A 6,270-nucleotide genomic window follows, 5' to 3' on the forward strand; every position below is an offset into this window, starting at 1 on the left:
ATAGTTTTCTTTCAAAGTTGTTAAAGCATCCTGTTTCAGAAATTTCGAAATGAGAAAGGTTCCAGTTTCAGGTCTAAGCAGTATCATTTACAAATTAATCTAATTTACATTCATAAGCCACAAGGAAAAAATAGCCTATTAAATTATCTTCATACCGAAATAAAATATTTCAGATCCAATCTAATACCAATTGTGGGGGTGAGCTCATGAAAATTTAGCAGTTTATTTTTGAAATTCTTGTGGGATGAGAGAATTGTTTTCTCCCCAGCTGTACTGGGGATGCTGCTTGCTCGCTCTGAGAGCAGCTTCCAATCGCAGACATCTTATCATTGGGGCTTTTGTGCAAATGCACCAAAGTAACTGAGAGCTGGAGTGCGTGGGGTGCAGGAAGATGTTTCATGATTCACAAGGTTTACAGGATTATCTCCTATTTTTTTACAAAGGATCTCTCACAAGGGGAAATATATATCAGGAGATTCCTATGGTTTATCCCCCTTCAGCAGGAAAGCCCATAGAAAAAGGCAGTCAGGTGTAAGACTTCATACTATATTGCATATTATTATTTCCAGGAAGGATACTTTGCTTCTGAACTGCTGAATAAAAGAAAAACAAAAACCTCCTTTTTTTTTTTTTTTCCTTTGATGCAGCAGTGTTATAAATGGAAACATGTAAACGAATTCCTGAGCTAGCTGGGTAATAAATCAATTCCTGTTCTGGAGCAGCGGAATGTGAAATATCACTCATTGTCCCACACTCTGGGACAGCTTTGCGTGAAGGTCAAATTCACCCGGATTTAAGGAGCCTGCAGGGAGCAATATGAAAAGCCATTGTGTGCTCTCCTCTTTCTATTTTTAGCACTTGGTAGAGGGATCAATTTTAGTTAACTGCAGCGGCGGGTTTAAAATAGTGTTGCTGTTCTCAGTTGTGCATTTACTATGTTTAGAATTTCATTGAAAAACAAATCCCACTAACACTCATTTCTCAGTATTGAAGCAGTAAAACACTGCTGGACATCAAACAGTGCCAGTAGCCTCAGCAAAGTGAAATGTTTTCATTCAAAAACACAATTAAAAATGTAACCATGGCTTATCAGCTGTCCAAAAACACTCACTTGGCACAGTTGTTTACAGAGCTGTGAATGTTAGAATCTGACTTTCATGTCTTTAAGTTGTGAGGAATCTTTGCTGCATTAAATGCAGTGATTTGGTAAAATAAACATCCGAGGATCAGGAAAACTCATTAGAGCTTTTAAATAGTGAACAGTGTCTTTGTCCTCAGCATAAGATGTGTTTTACTTCTATGTCTATATGTCTTACTTCTCTGGGAATACAAGATGCACCACTTGGACACAGACCCATGCTCCTTTCCCATTCCTTGAATCCAGGTCATCTCCTGTCACAGTATGGTGCCATAATCATCATAGCCACAAAATTAGAGACCAAAACTGTCCGTGGGTGCAAAGCATTGGGAGGTTTGTTCCAGAGTGTAGTGAATAGACTGGAATTAACAGATTTGCCATGTGCCATCAGTTTTGGGACAGGTGTTTCTGCTGCAGCAGTGACAGGCTGGCATCACGGAGATCTGATGGAACAGATTTCTTTCTGTGCTCAAAAGGAAGCTGGTTTTTGGTCCCTCCTCATGAAACTGAGATTGGTGAGGGTACATTTACTCCTTAGGGAAGATGGTGGCATATTTAATTAAGTTCCTGGATGATTGATGTATATTCTCCCTTTCTGCAGATGCAGAAATTAGGCTTTAAATGAGGCATGAAGAGAGTGCTGTAGATCAGTCAGAGCCAGGAACCGTGACTGTGCCTGGTGCTGACCACCAGCCTACAGTCTTTTCAATATATTGCAACTCAAGGAGTATAAGTGTTAATCAGTTTGATAGAAAATACTTCCATTGTCAAAAGAACTTCCAGTAGTTTGAAATGCTGATGAAGATGTGAAGATATCAGGACTTAGACTAGACAACAGCTTGGTAAGCTGCAAGCTTTCCTGTAGGAAAAAGTTAACACCCAAGTCAGGCCAGGTGGGGATACAACCTGGACCTGACAGACAATCAACCAACCAACCACCTCACCGTGCAAACATATTTTATATGAGAAACATTTGCAAGGTGGAGGGAGAAGGAATCTCTAAGTCCAGGCTGTATCTACAGCAGAGCTGCAACACAGACAAGTCTGCACCAGTTGCTCTTTTGTCCATATTATGCAGTCCCTTATCAGCATTCCAGGCAAACTTTGCACCTCAGGCTACACTCCAGGTCTTGTACAACACATTTTTCACATTATGAAAGCACCATTCTGAAGTGTCACACGTGGTGGCTCTTGGGAGAGGAGACCTGGCAGCTGTCTGTGCCACTTGGCTGTTGGGTCTGGGCTTCATTTTTGTCGCTGAGCAATTCAGAAGTAGCTGTTCCTGCCATAGTCTAGCTGGGCTTCTTGAAGAGGTTGCACAGCACCTGCCCCTGCTCCCCCACTGGGTTTGGCTCACCCTTCCCTAGGGAAGGGAAAAACAGGTGAGAGCAGGACCCTGCCCAGGAAATGCTGGACACAGGGATTCCAAACTGTGAATCCCTGGCAGATTTTCTGTGCCCAAGTCTTTTCAAACTCTCGTGTTTGTCATCACTGATTCAAAGGAAATCCTAAATATTTCATTTGACTCCCAGGGAAGATTAAAGGGAATGGAGGAGCAAACAAATGGTGATAGATAAAACTTTTCATCTCTGTCCTTCCTCTCCCTGCTGTTCTGTGGCTGCTTTTTCCCTTCCCTCCTCTTACCAGGGGCAGGGTACAGGAGAGCTGCTGGGTGGAGAAAACTTTCTCCCTGGCTGGGAGAGGAGAATGCCCTGCTCCTGCAATGTCAGTAAAGGGCTTCCAGGGAGCAGCTCCTCTGCTCTGCATATGGCAGATCCATGCTGTAGAGGTGTTTTGTGGGATGGACTGTAGCTCTTCTGTCACAAACATGCACTGGTAGGAAGGACCTCCTGTTATTTGCACCCTATTATTTGTAAAGCACTTGGATGAAAGGATTGTAAGTGGAAGGTATTTTTATGATGCTAATGCCACATTTACATGGAATGGGCAGCTCTGAACTCATTAACCTTTGCTCATGAGTCTGAATTAGGGATGAGGTAGCTACATGTTATCATTAGCATTTGTTCATTATTCCTTATGTACATGAACATCATCTTTGCTGGACAAAAGGGCCCTGTTAGACAGGAGCTACACCAGCAATGAAAGGTCACAGTAGTGACTCACAAAGGGATAGAAAATCCTATACCATTGTTTTTAATTCTGAAATATCATAAGTTGCTTCTGTGGTCATCTTTCTTGCGTCACCTGTGGCTATTGGTTTTACTTCTGGCTCATGTGGTCACAAAAGGTAGGGCCCAGTGACATAAAAGCAGCTGTGCTCATTGTTAAATGGGGAAACTTCTAATTCTTACTGTTTTTCTTATGCAAAGCAAATGGATAGAGAGGAACATGACTGCTATTTTCAGGGGCTTATCATAAAGTTTTTGGACTAATCTATATAGTGGAGGTGCCACAGCTGAATTCTTCCCTGAAGTGCAGAGTATATTTGATAAATTTTGTGATATTTTTCTGAGTAAATTTATGTGAATTGCCACTGTTAGCTTATGTGAAGGTTCAAACTTATTATTACAGGATAGCAATAGGCCAAAGAGTGCTGGAGGAGAAAGATCCCTCTGCTCAAGAATCCTTTAGCTTAGCTAGCCTGTAAATTCTGCAGGCAAGCAGGAGAAGCAGGAGCATGGGTCAGTGGAGGGCCTGAGAGCACAAAGGAAGCCATGTCAGAGATGGCTGAATGAGGTCACTGGGCAAATGCTTGGGTGGTATTAGTTACAGAAATTGGTGAGTCTTACCTGTATTAACTCAACTTGCTGCTTATAGCTTGGGACAACCTAGGTCTTGTAAACATAACTCCCGTGACTCAACCATTACTTCAGCAACTGAACTGCGGCAGACTTAGTTAATTTTTTTATTGGTTTTTATTTTATGCTGGAGGCAAGAGAAAAGAAAAAAGAAACAGAAAAAAGGCAGAAGGGAAGGGCTAATCTGGATCTATCTATTTTATTTTGTGCTTATCACCTTAGTGTTTTTCTACAAACAGCAGTAACATTTTGGAACAAGATACAGCTGTACAGAAGTCCCAGAGTTACTGTTGTCCTGTTCCTAATTCAGCCATGAAAAGGTTTTGTGCTGCTAGAGCCACAGTTCTGCAGGCATGAATAATCCTGAGTACAGAACGGAGTCTGGAGCTCATTTATACTCAAAAATAACTGTATGCCTTAAAAACCTAATTTATGAGTGCATCAAATTTTGGTTTGCAAAGTGACATTAATTGCTGCTGCAGTTACTTGTGCCAGAGGCATCTGAATATTTTTCCTTGCATCTGTAGTTATTTCCACTGTTCTTTTTCAGCAGAAAGAGACCTTCTGGGAAGGATTTGAGCAGTAAAAGAACGTGGCATTTGAACTGGGATGATTACCTTTTAAGAGGGCAGTGAATGTGATTTCCTCGGCGGTGCTGGTGTAGGAGGACAGGCGGGCGCTGCGTGCGCGGCACTGCGGAGCTGCCCGTGGTGACAGTGACCAATGCAGCCCTCGGTGCTGGCTGGCGGCATTGACGTCAGCCCAGAGCTGAGAAATTAGCTGAGGCCCGCAGGGAAAATGGGCAAAGAAAAACCATATAATTCCTCAATGCAGCACAACCAAGCCATTTCTCTTTTTATATTTTAGCCTATCAGCAAGACCTGTAATGCTTTGCTCAATTTGGATTCAGAGGAAAGGTTGCCAAAAATAGAGCAGTTAAATGTCAACATTAATGGTATCACAGCGGTAAAATATTTCTCACAGCAAGATGCCTGGCTTATAGCTATTATTCACTAGTTGCCTCCTTGTTTTTAGGCAAAAATACAGTGTCCTCTAGTCTCAAGGCACCCAGGCTTACTTGGACTAGGAATTTGTCAGCACAAACAGCATGTGAGCACAGTCCCAGGAGCTGCATGTGCTAATGCAGGGCCAAACCTGCAAGTCGTTCCTCACATTAATTACTCTGTCACAAAGTGGCTAACAAATAAAACTCCAAATTAGTACCACAAGCAAGCCACGAGTGCTTTGAGGCAGGGACTGCCATTTGCTTCCGTGGTACAACACCTTGGCACTGCCGGGTTCTGCCAGTGGTGCAGCATTGAGGAGCCACAGCACCATGGAGGCCAGCTGGGTTTGCTGGGGCCTCACCTTCCTCATCTCAGATTTTGCGGGGTTTTTTCCTTTAAAGTCTTAAATTAATTCCTTGCAGTAACCAACACCTATTTGTATCCCATGTACAATCCAGAACATGTGTAATACTAGCAGGCTGAATTCAGGACTGAAAGTCCTGTCTCACCCGTTGTTTGCTTGTGGGCTCTTGCAGGTAACCACCCAAGCCTGTATGGGCCATTCACTTAAGAGCTGGACTCAGTGATCCTTGTGGGTCCCTTCCAACTCAGAATATTTTCTGTGAAAAAGAAAAAAAATCCATGTTCCTCTTCCTCAGAGGAGTACTGTGTTGAGACTTAAATAAGGAATGTAGATAGTTAGAAAATATAATGTACTGTTTAGGCGTTCAGCCTGCTCCAGTGAGCATTTATAGACTGCTCTATAATCTCTTCTGCAGAGACAAAATTGGTTACAGCTCCAACTAAAGAGCTTTGAAAGTCAAAATCCGTCTGGAGCACAGATATGCAGGTTTCTTATTTCTGGAGAAATTAGATTAAGTGTTGAAATCTGTCTGAGGGCAACAAGTGGGCTATAAATGGGACTGAAGGAAAGCAACAGCAAAAATAAAAAACAACCCCAACCCAAAAGATGTGAAATTACTTCAGACCAAAGGTTTGATAGGTTTGGTTCCAGTTCATCTTTTTAACCACGAACTTCTGTATTCTTTCTCCTCTGCCTACTTCATGGGTTTATTTCAGTGCAGTTGGCCACCAATATTGGTGCCAAAGCCCATTATAGACACGAGGGTGTGTATCTTTTATCATGCCTTACATATCTGTGACCAAACTGCCTCCAGGGCAGGATCCTGGGATGTGTTGTGGCAGCTGGCAGAGTCCAGCCATGCTGGCACTCACCTGTATTAAGGAGCAGCACACACTCACCTCCCTATCCAGGTGTGGAGTATTCTGCAGTCCAGGAGTGCCACAGGTTGTGTTGCTACTCAGATTGCCATCTTTTGATGTGATTGCTTTTCTCTGCTTCCAG

The 6,270-nt window shown here is 42.8% G+C and overlaps 1 protein-coding gene across 3 annotated transcripts in view; it reads left to right on the forward strand.

The window, feature by feature from the left end:
- The window catches only part of RCAN2 (regulator of calcineurin 2), an 82,626-nt gene that overhangs the window by 69,934 nt on the left and 6,422 nt on the right, over positions 1–6,270 (forward strand). The window lies entirely within an intron of this gene.

The sequence above is a fragment of the Lichenostomus cassidix genome, chromosome 3, assembly GCF_008360975.1.
Source record: "Lichenostomus cassidix isolate B80296 chromosome 3, HeHo_3.0, whole genome shotgun sequence".
NCBI classification, from domain to species: domain Eukaryota; kingdom Metazoa; phylum Chordata; class Aves; order Passeriformes; family Meliphagidae; genus Lichenostomus; species Lichenostomus cassidix.